This window comes from Buteo buteo, chromosome Z (genome assembly GCF_964188355.1).
Source record: "Buteo buteo chromosome Z, bButBut1.hap1.1, whole genome shotgun sequence".
Classification (NCBI taxonomy): Eukaryota; Metazoa; Chordata; class Aves; order Accipitriformes; family Accipitridae; genus Buteo; species Buteo buteo.
The window spans coordinates 36,514,880-36,532,349 of NC_134204.1; the positions used below are offsets into that span (position 1 = coordinate 36,514,880).

A 17,470-nucleotide genomic window follows, 5' to 3' on the forward strand; every position below is an offset into this window, starting at 1 on the left:
ATCACTTTTTCATCATATGAGAGGAAGAAAAAAGCTAGGATATTTGTATGTGTGTACACATCTGCATGGGTTATCTGTCTTCCAAATTTTTCGGAAAGCAAGTGGCTCTAAAAGGTGTTTTGAATGAAATCTGCTATGCTTAATTTACCTGATGGGCTCAGTGGCGTTAGGGGTCTATATTCCTTGTCTTTGGGAATATGGGAAGTCTTGGAATTTTTAAATTGCTGTTATGTCTATATGAATGTTTCTTGGGAAAAACAGGCTTTCTTTATAGGATACAAGTGCAAAGAAGATTGGCATAATGAACCTAAGTTGCTTGACTGTGAACTAAGCTATCAGAGTTTTGCTTTTTTGTGGCATGCTTAGTTAATTATCTTGTAAAACCAGAAGATTGTTTTTTTCTAGTAAATGGATCTAATGTTCCAAATACTATGAATGCTTACAGGGCCAATCAAACAAGCACACAAGTAAAACCTCTCTCATTCCCAAAAGAAGTAATTGTTAAGCTGTACAAGAAGTGGTGTGTATCTTTTAAAGAATGTTTTGTACACTCTGGTGATAGACCTTTAGATAATGAAATGAAATATTTGGGACACAGAGTTCTGTGTATCTTCTCCAAAGCCTGCACTTCATGTAATGGCTCTTAAATTACAAAGTTATGTAATAGATTGAAATGTAAGTTATTCAATAAGAATGTCCTTGCTTTGAATGTCTTCTAAAGCCCCATGCAAGTAGTGAAAATCAGACTTAATTTGTAGGCATTTGTTAAATTCTTGAGGACTGTAACAAGAATTACTACAATAGTTTGAAAATGTCACTTGAGATGGATAAGTAATGAAAAAAGTGCAGTATCTTGAAAAGTAAAAAAAGCTGTAGCTTTGAAACACATTGACCTGCTATTTAACTGCTGTGAAGGATGTTATGTCACAAAGTTGTGGTTTGTTACTTAGTTAACTTTGAAAGTGGAAAATACAGTATTATTTTCAAGCACCTGAAACACATGAGAACAGGATTTAAGGTGTGCTGTTCTGTCTGTGCCTCAATGTTCCCACTGAAGACAAAAAGTGGAACTGTATGTGAAGCCTCCAATAAATACAGGATATAGGGTAAAAAGAAGCATCTGAAATAACATGGAATTCCTAATTGTAGTAGTCTTGCTTGGCAGATGACTATTTAAGTTAACCAGTAAAGGTTATCAACTCTTCATAAAATACAAAATTGAGTTGTGCTACACCTTTAGGAAGAGGATAATGTTCTCTTAACTCTCTCTTCTGAAAGAGGTTATTGGCTCACAGAAAAAGTGGTCATTCAGAAGATTCCTTCTGAATTGTCTTTAGTACTTTTACATCAAATATGTAATTAATGCTTATGGCAAGCAATTTGATCTAAAAACCAATGCATAAAGTCCCCAAATAAATCAGATAAGGTTTAAATGTTCATGTATAAAAAATTAAGCATTGGTATACTCTCACAATAAATTTCTTCTATTTGGAGATGCAGAAGGGTAAGAACTGGTATGAAAGAAACTTCTTGAAGCAAATTTAGGTACCTCAGACTAGCTTTGCAATAGCAATAGGATGTGTAATGTATACTTCGTGTATAAGTGCTTGATTCCCGAACAGGGAAAGGCTAACAACATACAAATCAGTGGCTTTGCCTTGCATACCTAGGTTATGCTCTGTATCTACTGTTGCAGGTTGGTTTTACAGGAGGTACAGGAGCTGTTTAAACATAGCAGAGGAGCACTGACTTTATGGACAATGTCCCAGGTGTTCCTATACACAGAAGTAACAGATTTATTCAGGCAGTGTCAGTGAAAAAAAGTGGCAACAAGAAACTAGCTGTGGTTGTCAGAATCACATCCACTCTGTGTCCAAAAGACGTGCATACAGCTGTGTAATCAGCCAGCCACTGATGTTCACACGTAGTAGCTACCTGCAGATGTACAGTTAGGGAAAGAGTAACCATTTTCCGTGTCATGGGAACTACCTTGACCTCTGTCTTCAAAGTCTCCATTTGCTTATTTTATTAATTGGCCCTATTTTTGACTTTTGGTCAGTATTTGGCATGGTGGGCCTCTTCCTCCTCTAGTATCTGGTTGCTAAAGGGTGTGATGTTACATCTGGATGTTGGTTTGGAAGAGAACTGATATTCACAGATGAACTTGTGTTGCTGTTTTACAGGATTTATATGAATTAGGGAATCCAAATGGGCAAGTTTTGTGAGTCACTTTAATGAGGATGTGCATATTTAATGTGTTAATGTAGTGTATGAAAAAGCAGGTGTGAGGATGAGACTATAGGCAGGCTTCTGCTGTAAAAGGGGTAGACATACATGTATCTGTCAGTATTTATAGGTCTTAGGAGAATGCATTTCTTTGTGTGCTGCCTTTCACCTGAGATGTAAGATTGACCTGACTGTTGGAAACCCCTTGCATATTAAGAAGATTTTAGTTTGTTATAACCAGGGACTTGAGTAGGTAAACCCATGTATGTTTTTCATTACTAAGCTCTTCCTTAATTTTGAAAGGTACTGTACACTTGTGGTATACTTTTTCTCCTCCAGGCGGGTTTCAGATGGGTAAGTTTTCACTTTGTCTCATCTGTCTGTGTCTGTCTCCCTCTCTTTTTGTCTCTCTGTGTGCCACACACTCTCGTTCTCTGCTGCACGTTGTCTCTCCCTGTGTCCTGCATGCACACTCTGCACTGCATGTGTACTCTCTGCCGCACGCTTGCTTGCTGCTGTGTGCACACTGCTGCACGAGCACGCATTCTCTGCTGCTCTCCCTCTCCCTGCCGTGCCTGCTCTCTCTGCTGGACACTTGTGCTTTCTCTCAGTTCATCTCTGCCTGCCACTCTGCCTTGTTCGCTCTCTCTCAGTCTCTGCCCCTCTCTCCTGCTCCCTGTGCATGTCTTTCCCACTCCGGTCTGTCTCGCTTGCTCTGTGGCTCTCTCTGTCTTTCTGTCCCCACTGTCCCTCTGCTTCTGCCCCTCTTCCTCTCTCTCTGCGCCCCGCCCCCCCCCCTCCCCCCCCCCCGTGCTCCCTCTGTCCTGCTCTTCCTCTGTCTCTGTCTTCAGCATGTGTGCATCTGTTCATGCAGGTTTAGGAAGTCCACATGGTGTTTATATGTACTTCTTTGTGTTTCTCAGGTGTTTTGAGGTAATTTGAAATGAAAAGTGCAGTTATAGCATAAAGGCTTATAGTGGTAATAGTAATACAGTCAAGTACTGATATATCTTCAGTGTTACCATATAATGATTATAAATTTTTGAAGAAGTAGGTTCTTACCATTTATTTTATGTAAATTATGTATTCACGTATGATTTAGTCATGCATTATCTGATTGTGTTGTAGGTCCACTTTTTCTAATTAATTGGGCAAACATATATGTAGTTTAAAGTGTTAGAAGCTTCTTAATTTGTGTTTGTTTTCACTTGTTCATTAATTTTAGATTTATGCTTGATAGATTAGAAGGTAAAAGATATGCATAATTCTCCTGATAATTTTTCTCAAAATAATAAACACTTTGTCATTCCTGTGTTTACTTGTCAATAACAATGCTCTTATCAAATTGAGGAAGCAAGTGATTTCAAAGGTAGCATTATAATTCTGTCATCAGATTTTATCCTCTGCATAGGGCAAGTCTTTCAAACATAAATCATTTCTGGTATGAGGACTTAATGGGATGAACTAATAGTGGAGTAGGTGCTTGAAAACTGAATTATTAGTATTTCAAATCTTGTACTTCTGTTTTGGAGCCTTTCACTTTATTTTTTTAATGGCATAGCTGTTAAAAGAACATATAATTGTGTTTTTTTTCTCTTAATACTTCAGAAAGGAGAAACCTTTTTAAGAGAGTTTTAATAGTGATTTTATATATATACATGCACCCAACATGCACATACTTCTAGTGTTTTCTTTTTACTTCCACCATTTTACCCACAGAAGGAACTTTCCATTTCATTACAGCAGCCAGAATACTGCCTTCTCTGGAATTGTACTGCTGCTTCTTGTTGGGTAAAACTGGGTCTCCAGGAGTTCAGCAGCTGCTATCAACAGCACCTGGGCTGCCCTCTCCCTCTTTTATTCTCCTCTCCAAAAGGACAGATTTCCTAGCTAGTGTCGAAATGTGCTGCTTCTGGACTGATGATGATCCTGCCTTCCAATATACCTTTTAAAGACAGAAGCGATTATTAATCTAATGATACTTTGCACTTGCACCTTGAGTTGAAATACTCATAAATAAGTAAGTGTTTTAAACTCATTAGAGAGGGTTGATACCTCTTGCAACCCTGACCTTTTACAAACTTCAATTTCTGAAAAATAAAGTTGGTGCAGGGCTTGAGAAACAATAATTAACAACTAAGTAAAATCTGAATAACCAGATTGAAGAGATATAACATGAAGAACTCTAATTTAATCTCCTTGAATGTGTTCAACTGGTAGCTGGAATCATATCTCCAAATCGGATGTATCATGATGATAAATATTTAAAGACATTTTAGCATAATTTAACTATATTTCCCTTAAAACAGAACATTAATGTGTGTTAGCAAAACACAAGTTAAAACATAAAAAGTGAGGCATCTTCAAAATGCCAGTGATACTGAAAATTTGCCTTGTGTAATTTGAATTTCACATCCTTTCTCCTTTCTGAAGGTTAACTGTGTTCCCAACTTCCTCTCCTTCTCACAACATTTCTTTTAGCAGTCTTTTCCTCCCTGTCCTCTATGTGCTTTTTATTGCTCTCTTTTCCTCAATCCCCCCCTCCTTATCATTAGCCTCTTTCCCTTGCTTTTTTGGCCACCCTTTCACTTTTTTGTTTCTTCCCTTGCCTTTCTTCATTCTAATAAATGAAGAGAGACTATATGAAGAACCCTTCTCAGAAGGCTTTGTAGTTAGCTGGTACACTGATTGCACCCTAACCCTGTTAAGTCTTTGGCACTGTGGGACCATAAATATCAAAGTCAGTATCTGTAATCACCAATTAATCAATTACTGAAAGCTGTCTTTTTATGCCTTTGAAACTACTAACTCTTGTGTAGCCTCTTTCATACACATTGTTAGTTTTGTAAAAACTTTTCAGTTAAGATCTGCTGCTGATTATCTTGAATGCTGAAGTTAGTATATAATCATTTAACCTTTCAGTAACCTTTCTTAATGGAAAATTTTCTTTCTTGACCCTGTCAAGCAATCATGTAACTATCTGCCTTTGTTCACTTAGACTTTTTCATACATTTATAACTGTTACATGTGGGTAATCTCTTATAAATTACCTCTGCTGATACAGGAAAGCTCTATAAGAACTGTGTAAAATATGATCTTAATTCACTAAATTTATTTATTTAGTTTTGCTTCTGCTTGTAATCCTGGGATGGGTTTTTCTTCCAGCTGGTTACCAGGTTGCTGCATCTTATAGCATAAGGACCCAACAAGAAGCATCTTTATTGACTTCTAGTCACTATTCTTTCATGAGAAAAATTACTCTAGAGACATGGTGATCTCAATATGTGCCCAAAGCTGCCTCAGTGAATAAGGGCAGACACCTAAAAGCTGTAACTACAAAAATAAAGCATTGTTCAATAACAGAAAATAACAAATACTGTTTTCGCAGCACCTTGTTTGTTAGGCAATTTTTCTTACTTCAGAAATCCTATCATTCAGAACTGCATGGGATTATCTGTGTGCACTATCTTCAGAAAAGGAGTAATTTTACCAGATAACCACTGCGTAGCTTGGATGTGGTTGTATTGTTTGATATTGTCTGCAGTGTGTACTGTTGTAACACAGATAAACACATTCAGAACCATAGCTGTTAAACTGTTGATAGTCATGTGGGTTACAAAATGAATTCATTAAATGAATACCATGAAAGATTAGGAATTGTCTGGAGTCTTACTTCTTTTGTACTGGTTCTTTTAATTTCGAAAACTAAGAAGAAATGCTGAGCAAGTGAGTCTGAGCAATAGGATTTAATAAGGCAATAGACTTTATTACACAAATATCTTAGTACCAGAAACAGAACCAAACTATTTTCTATTCTTAATTACATGTAAACTAAAAAAAGAAACTTCTTCAAATGCTGAATCTTTTGTTTAGTCTTTTTTCACTTAACTGCTTAGTATTCCATTATTATAAAACATATGTCTATCTGTTTGTTATTCTTATTGATAGCTTACAGAGCAAGAAAAAAATATTAAATAATGCAGTATATTAGTGCAAGAATTTTGTAATGGAATCAAGGGAGATATTTCTGCCCAGATACCGCATTTGGTAGGCCTTGTAGTTAAAGACCTGGAAGAGGAAGGGTTATCTACAACTTGAGTGAGTTTATTATGGCTTAGTGATTTGCTGATTGATTTCATTTGCTGTCAGTTAAGGCTCTCTTAATGTCAGCTTTCTTTGCATAATGCCTTGAAATAAAGACTGATGAAGTTTTTCAGATTGATGCCGCTTACATAAACTGACCCTGATTTGCCCTTCTGCATGACAATGTAAGTGACAGCAGTTAGATGAAAATATAGCAATGAATATGCAACTTAAGGATTAAGAAAAAACACAGTAAATCTTTCAGAATATAAAACTAGGTGTAAAAAACCAGGCTGTTCTGTTAATTCCACAGTTGTCCTGAAGTTGTACTGAAGAACTAGACCAGGATAGCATCCCAGCTGGTATACCACTGAAGTGAAATTCAAAGAGGACAAGTTTTGAAAGAATTAAAAGTTAACCTGTTTTTTACCAAATTCGACCAATTTGCCACTAATTAATTTAGGGTTTGGGGTTTTTTGGGGGTGGGGTTGTAAATTGTGGCTCATAAATTCACATATGTTGTTAATCTGGGAATTTTCTTTTTTACATTGTTATCTTGCAGGAATCATAATGAACTACTTTGAAGCTGTTGTCTTGATTTTTCAGTTACTGAATTGATTGATGGTCTAGTGATAGGTGCACTAGAATCCTAAGGTCACAAGTTCCAACACTTATATGGGACTGTGAAAAGTATAATTTCTTAGGATTGATAAGGTCTATTGCTGTAGGTGTTCCAGGACAAATATGCTTGAAATAGGACACTCATTTTTAAGGAATACTTTTCCACTGCACTACCCAATTTCATTATAGTCTTCTTTAACTCTCCCTTCATTATGGTCTTTTCTCTCATTATGGTCTCTTCCCATTAGAAGCAAAAAAGGAATTAAGGGGTGGGGAGAAAATGGAGAGGGCTGGAGGGTGCTAAAGTAATGGAAAATGGGGGAATGTGGAACTGTTTTGTAAACCTGAATAATAGGGATACACAGCCTGCATGTTGGCAAGCATACCTGCAAAGGATTGAGTCTTTCATGGCTTTTAAAAGGATAATATCCATGGAAAGACCACCACCACCATTTGTTTTTCCTGCTGGAATCTTGATAGAACTTAGATTCCTTTGGATTGCTTCCACATCATGACTTCATTGACAAAAGTGCAGTTCTAAAGTAAAGATCAGGAGGAAACAGCCACCCATTCTATCTGTGGGACAAACTTGCAATGCCCATTTAATGCCTGAAGGCTACATTTTAGTTCTCGCTTCTCTCTGTTCAGAGGCAGATTGTGTGTTCTTCTCCAGTACCAGAAGCCATTTGTAGGTCTCCCTCTTCCTGATAGTATCATAATAGACAAATACTAAAGGGAGAGGTTAGAGAGCAAAGCATCATGCCGTTGCTACTGCGTATAGTGCCAGATGTTATCACCATCCAGTTTCCCATTCTTAAAGAAGTAACTTTTTTTATAGATTACTTTAATATTGCACAAGCTAAAGATTAAAAATTGAAGTTTAAATTCTGCAGTTTTTACAAATGCTTGCAAAGATCACAGAACTGAGTTCTGAGCAGCAAATCTCCTGCTTGTCAAAATGTGATGTTTGTCTGTACCTTGGCAAAGGTCACTATCCTAGATGCTTGATTTGTGCTGCATTTATTCCATATGAGACTTGCTGCAAATTTTACTCCTTTGGGAAATATACTGTGGGACTGAGTAAACATTTAATGCCTAGAGGGCACATAGAATAGCAGTAAATCTGTTTGTCCCTGCTTAAAAACAGGTTGGACAGAGGACAGTAAAAAAAAGAAAAGAGTATAAGAAACAGGGCTAAAATGTCTCCAGAATTTCTCACAGCCTCCACCATTTTAGTTCAAGGACCTCCTGAAACAAAATTCATATTTTTGTATTCAACAGCCATTTATTGTCCCATTGTTTTTGAACCCATGTAAAGTTAAGCATTCACATGACTTGTGGAAAGGGCTTTTCCAGCTTAACTACGTGCTTTCTGAAAAACTATTTTCTATGTTTCGAAAATGGTTTCTGCTACTTCATTTAATGTTAATATGTTAATACATATTCTTAGTTTACCTTCTTTATACTAGTCATGCTTTGGCATTGTCTGTCAAAATCATCTCCCATTCTCTGCCATTCCATTGGTAGTTGTTTCTTTTCAGGTTACTTTCCTCATTTCTGAGCTACAAGAAGGTGAAAAACAGTAGAAATCATCTATAGTTTCTAGATTTGGTAAGCTCTGGAAGTGATTTCTCTGTGTTACCAACATCCATACACACAATTGCTCATAAATGACCTAACTGCAAGTAGTGGTCCAGCTCTGAAAAATGGATAAGGAAGTAGTAACTGATTAATATTAGACGTAGTTTGGAAAATGCTGTCTTCTACGGTGTTTATAAGTTAGAATAGCCTGGCATGCTTGGATAAGAACCAGATGCTTTTGTTGATCCACCATTAAGGTCACCACTCAAGCACATAATGTTGCAGTGCCTGCAGTCATTACCAAATCCAGTAAAAAAGAAAGAAAGACTAAAAAGGGCATTCTCAATCTAATTAGGATACCTTATGATATGGGGTATTTTATTTCTGATCCTATTGTTGAAGAATACTTTATGCTGTCTAGGCAAACTCATCTCACCAGTGCCTATCCTCCTTAGTTTTCTCCTTTCAGTGTTGCTGTAAGCATCCAGTTTTACAAACAGAATTCAGAAAGTTACTTTATCTCTTATGCTTCTAAGGAATTGGATCTAATTGTTGACTGTTGGCTAGACAGGGGAATAGACCATAACAGCCTGTTCCTTACTTGCCAGGTTCCCAACCTAATAATTCAAACCCTATTCTGCAATCTGATGATGTTTCCATTTAATGAAAAGACACTTGGTGTATTTGCTGAAGACAAAGCAGAAAATCAATGTCTTCCAAAAGATTATCTAAAAAAGCTCATCAGGTAACAATACATCCTTGAATTGTTGGTCTGAATGAGGACAACCAGAGCTCTGCCAACAGAAAAGTTAGTGTCGTCTTCTCTTTGTTTTTCAAGCTGTTTCAGGTGAACAGCTTTCTCACTTAGCTTGTTGACCTCTTGCATAAAAGAGGCCCAGACTTCAGTGAAGTGGAGTCTCACTCATTCACCAGTTTTTAGCATGTGTTGATTGGGATTTATACCTTTCTGAGTTGAGGTAATCTGCCATCTATATAACAAACGGCAAAAAGATAGACAAACAGAATCAGTTTTTCCCAGCAAGGGTTTTCCTCACCTGTACATCTATTGTTAGTAGAACTAGATATTCAGAGATGACAGGGATCATTTTATTCGTTCTTCTTTCTCGGATTATGATGGTTAAAAGCAAACATTAGGAGGAAAATATTTTATTTATTTCATACTAAGCTTAAGGATAGCAAATTGTCAAGCTCAGTGTCAGTACCACTTTTGGCAGACATTGCCAATATTCTCTGACTTTGGCTTTGGAAAGAGGGATGCTAATGTTTATGCTCATTGGGCAGGTCAGTAGTAGGTATACTGTGGTCTTTAAATTTCCTTTGACTCTTCAGATTTTGGAACAAGAACTGTTGTCCCTGGAATTTCTAATAAAATGTTTTCATGACATAAATCACATCTTGAAAGCAAGTCTGATTGGAAATCTAGCCATTTGAATGTTGGGGTTTTTTAAATACAAATTTTGATAACATTCAAGAATGTATGAAGCAGACTAGTTATCTCACTAACATCTGAATTTAGGCAGAATGAAGGCAGAATACCTGTCCATCCTATATGTGGCAGTGGATATTAGATTAAGGGTGTGTCCATTTACCTGAGGAATGCAGTTCAGCTTTTCTAGATCATTATTTTCTCTGTAGAGACTGACTGGTGCTTTTTCCTGTGCTGGCATCATGAATTTGGGTGCATAACTGATGTTCGATGAGAAGCCAAAATGAAAAAATTGGGTTGCTATCCAACCTAACAGGTATACTTCAGGGTTTCATTACAAAACTACAAAATGTTGCTTTATGTAGGATGAAATATTTATGTTGAATTAAAATGCAGTGCTACCATGAACACTTCATAAGAAAAGCAGAGGAAATGAAGTAACTATATCACAAAACTTTGTGCAGTTTTCTAGCCCCTGGGCTCCATTAGACTTGAGTATTCACCTAAAATCTGATACGAAGATTATGACTCAGTAATGATTGTTTATGGATAAGCCACATAATCACAGTTGTCATATCGACTAAACCTGCCAGAAGGGAACTTGGTCTCTCCTAATAAATGGCAACTACAACATAGATTGTCTTCATCTTTTTGCACGGAAAATACAAAATGGACACATTTCCTCCTTCTAAGCATATGTAAAATATTTTATCTAATTCAGTTTGAAAATGTTTTAATCTAAAATTGAAAAGCTGCTTCTTGTGGCCAGAAAGGAATAATCTATATCCCTTCATAGCTCTGGTCAAAATATTTAAGGAAATGTCTATACTGAACCCAGATTTTGTGGGGTGATAATTTTCTTCTGTTGGACTCAGTGGCAGACTTTTTCTACACAGGTTAAAATTAAATTTGTATTTTTTCATGAGTTTCTAAAAAAGATTAGTAGAAGTCTCAGTAGTATCTATGTGACTGTAAAGCGTATTTCTTTACTAAAAGTAATTGAAATTGGTCTTAGTTAATAGGCTACTCTAAAACCAATGAAAAACTGTATTTTAATTTTCAGTAGACACATTGTTTCTACTATGTTGGCAAATAGTGGAGTTAAGTTACTTATGTTGATTAATTTGTGGACAGCATTTCAGAAGAACAGAAGAGTTTTTCAGATCTCACATTTACCTTCCATGTGCAGTTGCTTCAGATTTTCCTACTTAGTAGCTTGATAGGTTAATGTCTTGTCTGCTCCTCTCTCCTCCTTAAATTGTTCTATTACACATACATCTATAATTAATCCATTAGATTTCAGGCAGTTAAGACTTAGTGTTTAGGTAACACCTATTTATAAAAATTGGTTTGCTTATATAGGATATCCTATCCATATGAAGGAGTCCCTTGAAAATAAGAAAGAATATGCTTTTAAAAATTGATTTTACTTCTATGAATTTGATTGGGAAAACAGAATTCTCTACTTCAGCTTTTGTACATCTTTTTTTCCAAGGTGTCACTCCAATAGACCAAAAGCAACATCATCCAGATAAAGGCAACTTGTACTTTCACTTGAGATTTCACCTGGGTTTTGTTGAGAAGTTTTACTCTCATTTCTCCTCAAGACTGAATGTGTGATGGGACACTGCCACTTTTTAAAATAAAACTGCATCCTGACTTTTCCGTTGTGGCTGCTGCTGTTTAGTTCCTCTCATCAGTGGTAATTTATTGTGCTCACTCAAAGCAGATTTTCATGCTCACAGCTGAGGCACTTTAACGTCGACTTGATATTCAGTGACTACCTGTCCCTCTTTCATTCATCCCTGTCTAGAATATACACTGCAAGGGAGAGTTGAAGGAAGGGTACCAGCCTGAAACTTCTTTCAGTTTCCATTTCTTCCTCGCCAAAACCATTTACTTGAAAATTCTCTTCCTTCCTGGCAGACTGAAATGTTCTGTTTGTATCCAGACTGTGTAGGAAGATGGGGAGGGGTACAAAGTATTGGTAGCATTTTCCCCATAGCTGTAGCTTAAAGTACAAGTTCTTCAAGGCAGCGATTGTTTTTCCTTTACATTTTGCATGCAGGTATGCTTGACTTTGTGCAACAGACAGTGAGAATGGTCTTTGCATGTAAACATTATTGGCCTATAAAAATCTGCATTTCTTTAATTTTGTTAAGTGGTAATTTGCTTGCAAGGTCTGGAGATATTTCTGAGTAGTCAAGGCTGCGAGTAGCTCCTTTGCTATAAAATTCTCAGGATGCTTTCTGCTACTTGATCATACCAACAAACACATTGGTCTTAATTTATCAGTTTCTAGAAGATCAATGTTATTTTTGAAACTCTTACACTTTGTAATAATTTTCATGGCAATTGTTGTTATGCCCATCCACTGTGGTTTCCAGTAGAAGCACTTTCTCTTCAGTCTCTGTCAATTTCAATGCTCCCTTTTCAATTTTATTGTAGGAAGTCATGTCATTACCTCTTGCAGAGAATCTGGCCTTTTATTTAGAGCTTCATTCCCTTGGGCTATCCTCTGAGACCTACAGGGTAAAGTAATTGTTATTGAAGCGAAGGGGATAGAGTTAGGCCCCGTGTGTGGCACTGAGTCAGCTTTCGTTGGGGAAAAAAAAAAAAGTTGTAACAGAACTGACCTGCTTTTTGGCACATTTAAATTGTGCATGCCACGCTTGAGTGGAACCCAACAAAAAGTTTAGTGTCGAAATGAGATACAAGGAGAATAGATCATTAAAGAAGTGCCAAACAGCTGCAAAAGTGCAATTTTGCTGAATGCTGTTTCCCTCGAGGGTTTTTTTCTGATGCCTGAGAAGTTGCTCTATTTACATCCTCCACTGATGCCACTAGGCATTTTGGACTATGGGTCAAGGCAGCCAGAATGGGTTTATCAAATGCTAAAATGTATGGAGGAAATTAATTTTAATCCTTTTTTTCCCCAAATATAGCTCTCAAATATATAATAAGTATCCTGAGATCTTGCTTCTGAAAGCAAAAAGTAATTGATATATGCTTTGTTTTCTGGACTCATTTTAACTAATCCTATTTATGTCAGTTTGAACCAAGGCAGTAATAACAGGCATTCTATAGGTTATCCATTAAGCATGCAGAACTCCACTCCGTGGAGTTTTGTTTTCACACCAGTCGTTTTTGCCTGAACTGCACTTCAGCCAAATTCTGTACCATAAATGAAATTCTCAGTCTTTTCAGATTCTCATCTAAGCACTTTGTTATACTAGAGTTAATCTTTCATTCTTCTGAAGTCCATTCATTATTCCGTCTCTTGTTCTTTTTCATCTTTTTGTATATGTTGCCCTTAGGTAAATTTACTACCTGCTAGCATTCTTTTTAGTTGAAGAATTTCCTGAAGGGAGAACCTAACAGTCAAATGTTAATTTTGATTTTTTTATACTTTTTTTTTTTAAAGCACAGTGTGTAAAGTAGATGGTCTTGTTATTCTGGCTGCTGCATCTGATGTTACAAACTCAATGCTTGTATTACCAGGCTGTTAGTCTGTGTTAGTCTTTTAATAAGCATCATTTCACATAAGGTCTCCTTCCTTTAGTTTTCTTCCTTCTAAACAGGAGATACAGTTCTATGATAATAGCAGGCCCAATAAGATCCTGAGTTAATGGTATAAAACGGGTATAAAAATAAACAAACTGATTCTTAATTACTGGTATTTTATTTGTAATTTCAGAATAGTCTAAAACTTTAAATGGAAACTTCCATTCGCAATTATTTATAATTCATAATCCAAATAAAAATTATTTTGAACTGTGCTTGTTCTCATTAGTCAAGCACTGAGGGCAAGAGAGACAACATGTGCAGTGTTTTAATTTGGAATTAAAAATGCCGGTTTTATAATGTATAATAAATACATTAAAACTTTGATGAGAGGTCTTCTGCTAATTTGCATATGCTGATCTGTATATTTCTTGCCATATGTTTCTGCTATAACTGAATTGAGAACAGCTGAATTTTGAGTAACCTTTGAATTTCATAAATTAATTTTTTAAAAAGGTTTCTTTTCTTTTTGTGTTTCATATTCCTTAAAGATTGTTGTGTAAGTTGTTGGTATTACCCATTTTTCACTGAAGATCGGAGCCTTCTAGATTTGTAAATATATAGCCAGTAATACATGCAAAAGTGGTTCCAAAGCGTCTGTAAGCACTGTACACCTTAAAATCACTGGTTCTAGAAATGGTGTACCGAACAAGGAAATGATTGGTTATTCAAAAGTACACCGAGGGAATATTAGAAAAAATTGTTTTTACCTGTCCTTTGGAGGACTGTCTCTAATGTTAAGCATTCTTAGTCCTTTTAAAGATTAATCTGGAGAAAGAAAGCACAGCTTAAATTCTGCTATTTTGCTCTGCAGTTCACTGGTTTGTAGTTTATAAACAGTTTGTCTCATTTTTACTCTCAACTCAGGTTTCTCAGCTTCACCAACCTGTAGATTAAGCCAGAAACTTTTATTTGTAAAACACGTAAATTTATTATTTCTGTACCCTTGTATTACAGATGAAACATCTTTGAACAGGTCATAAGGACCTTCTTCCTTATGGCTGCTTTGAAATAAACCTCATCAGTTAATTTAACTTAAAACAAAACATGTTTCCTCTTTGTTAAATTTTATATATGTTTTCTTCTATCTAATTGTGTGCTTATCTATGTATGTTCAGGGTGTCAGAGCATTGGTAAATGGCTATGCACATACATGGTTTTGCAATGCTCCTGTCTTCTGGCCTTGTTTTTACAAGCTGAGAAGGCAGGCAAAATGGCCAGGTAACCAATGCTCAGAATCTTCAGAGTCCTATTTTATAAATAAATAAGGGTCTGAAATTTAAAATACTTTGTTCCTTTGTCATGTGAATAGCACTTAAGTGAATTTTTCAAAATTTTCTGATTTGCTTTGAATTGATGGGGATACTGTTTTACATGTATAAATACCCATAAAAAAAGATCCTTAGAAGTACTTTGGTTTAGAATAACTTGCCCACTGAAAGTTATATTTGAAAATGGGACTTGGGTACTCTTGCAAATTTTGTGCCTAGTCCAGAACCTTCCACAAAAAAGCATCCTTTCTCTGTGCCAACCTTACAAATATATTTTTAACCTGTGAGTTACAGCCAATTCTCTGGGAAATTCATGCATCTGTTTTCATGAAGCTGCCTACATCTTGACATAGTGTTGGAGCATGGATCTTCTCTCACATTGAAGACACTTTTGACATTGAAAACAACTACCATTATAATTTGCTTCTGCCATATCAGTAGCACATGATGTAGAACTTTAAATAATAGTGAAATCCTTTATAAAATAAGGCATTGTGTGGAGTAAAAGGAAAAGGAAGAGGTCACTGAAAAAAGCCATTCAGCTATCTGATTAATTCCTCTTTTTCTTTGATTAATGCAGAGTAATTACTTAAAATTTCTGCTCTTAAAATTGACAGTCCTATGTAAATTTCAACCATTATTAACTTGCATCGTGTTTCATCCTTAGGAGGACTTTGTAATCGCTGAATCACAGGCTGGTTGAGGTTGGAAGGGACCTCTGGAGGTCATCTGGTCCAAGCCCCCTGCTCAAGCAGGGACATCTAGACCCAGTAACATTTAAAACTAGTATTCTTCAGCTCTGCTATTGCTGTGGCCTCCTTTGGTTAAGTCTTCTCCCCACTAAGTTTCCTATAATACTCATCTGTCTGAAAAGGTTTTAACTTTTAAAGTGGTCTGAGCTGCAGTAATATTGGTTCCTGTAATGTTCAGGGATCACTACATCTGGCCTTTCTCAACAGTAGTCGTTTTCTGGTGTGTATTTTTAAAACATTTTTATTTGTAACAGAAGACAAATTTTTATTGTTTCATGTTCTGTTCTCAGTTTGCATGTCACAGTATTACCAGCACATTTTAAACCAAAATTGCTCACTTAAATGCAGACCCTGCAGATGTCTATGAATGCCAAATTTTATGCTATAAAAATTAATCAGAAGTGTTGCTGAAGTATCTTATTGCTATGTACACTTAGAAACTATGTATACATCTTATTGCTATGTGTACTTAAAAACAGAAGAAAACACTCCTTAGCAGGAGAGGAAAAAAGTTCTGCAGAACTAGATGTGCCTTCTCTGGAATTCTGTCAACAGACTTTGTTGATCATGAAGAAGTTTCCAGATCTGCAGATAAATTTGTAACATGCAAATAGGGATCTAAATTAAAGTTCTGAACTCCTTTAGAGATGTGTTTAATCATTATGTGACAGATCTTACAACATGCAAGTGACCAGGTTTTATGCCCATTCCCCGTGTATCAAACTTTCTACGAAGTGGAACTTTTGTATTATGGAAAACAGATCCATGACTCAATCTGTGACTGACATGAGTTGCATAAAATCATATGTAAATGAATGCCTTCCAACGGCACATCTGAAAACCCAAAATATTTGTCTTCCTCGAGATGGCATTTAGAATAAATGTTCTGCATAGTCATTATCAAGGATTCCACATCACCTGCTGGAAGACACAAAAATATTGTTTTCCCTAACCTGGTCCTGAGTAAGAGAAATCTAAGCTGACCCTGACTCTTTGCTAGGAAGTTGGAATATACTGAAATGAGTGTGTACCTACGAGTGCATAAATGCTACCTTCCACATCAATAATGAATCGTTAATAGCTGAGAAATGGTTTCTTTCTGGACTAAAAAAAAATCTAGGTATCTTAGAAAAAATATTGCCATGTCTGAAAATAAAAGACAGAAAATTTTCAAACTCATTAAACAAGACAACAAATGAAATAGCTGAGTTGAGCAGCAAGGAATCGATAACTGCTGTTTCAGATAACTGCATGGACTTAGAGTGGCTCTGGAGATGTAGGATGAAGCTGTGTAGGTTAGTGACTTCACTAGGTTTGTGGTAGCAGAGGTAAAAGGAAGAAGGTAAGGAATTGTCTATGCATTCTAGTTCAGTGATACCTCTAAATATCATGTCAGAAGTAATCAAAGGAATACATAAGATTTTTTTTTTTTCTGTGAGATTTGAGACACAGCTTGTTATGACACATCAGCATAATCTCTGTTTATGAGTCACAGGCCCAGCCCATAGACCTATTTCAACATATGTCTAATTTTTAACATGTGGGCAGTTGCCATATGAAGACTCTCAGGCAGTTTTTTATATGGGATGTGAGATATATCCACATTCTTGTTTCGTATTGTTTGTGAAGAGCTGCAGCATTTTAGTCGTGTTGAATGTGGATGAAAAATTTTAAAAGCAGGATCAGAGCTGACAGCAGCAGACTTACAGAGCTATGTGAATACACTTTTAGGACTAACACCATAGTATGTAAACCATTTTGGATATTCTTTCTGATGAGAAAAGATATGATGGTGTTAATTTGCCACTGCTGTTTTCTACATTTAGCTATGAAATAACTTCATTGATTTCAGCTATGTTAACTTTTATTCTGAAAAGCAGTAGTGTGTTTGAGAACAAAGAGAGGAAAACAGTAAAAATCTGTGT

At 36.2% G+C, this 17,470-nt stretch overlaps 1 protein-coding gene across 7 annotated transcripts in view; it reads left to right on the forward strand.

Annotated features, from left to right (window-relative positions):
• CCDC171 (coiled-coil domain containing 171) overlaps positions 1 to 17,470 on the forward strand; it is a 157,624-nt gene that overhangs the window by 112,927 nt on the left and 27,227 nt on the right. The gene's annotated exons all lie outside the window — the stretch shown is intronic.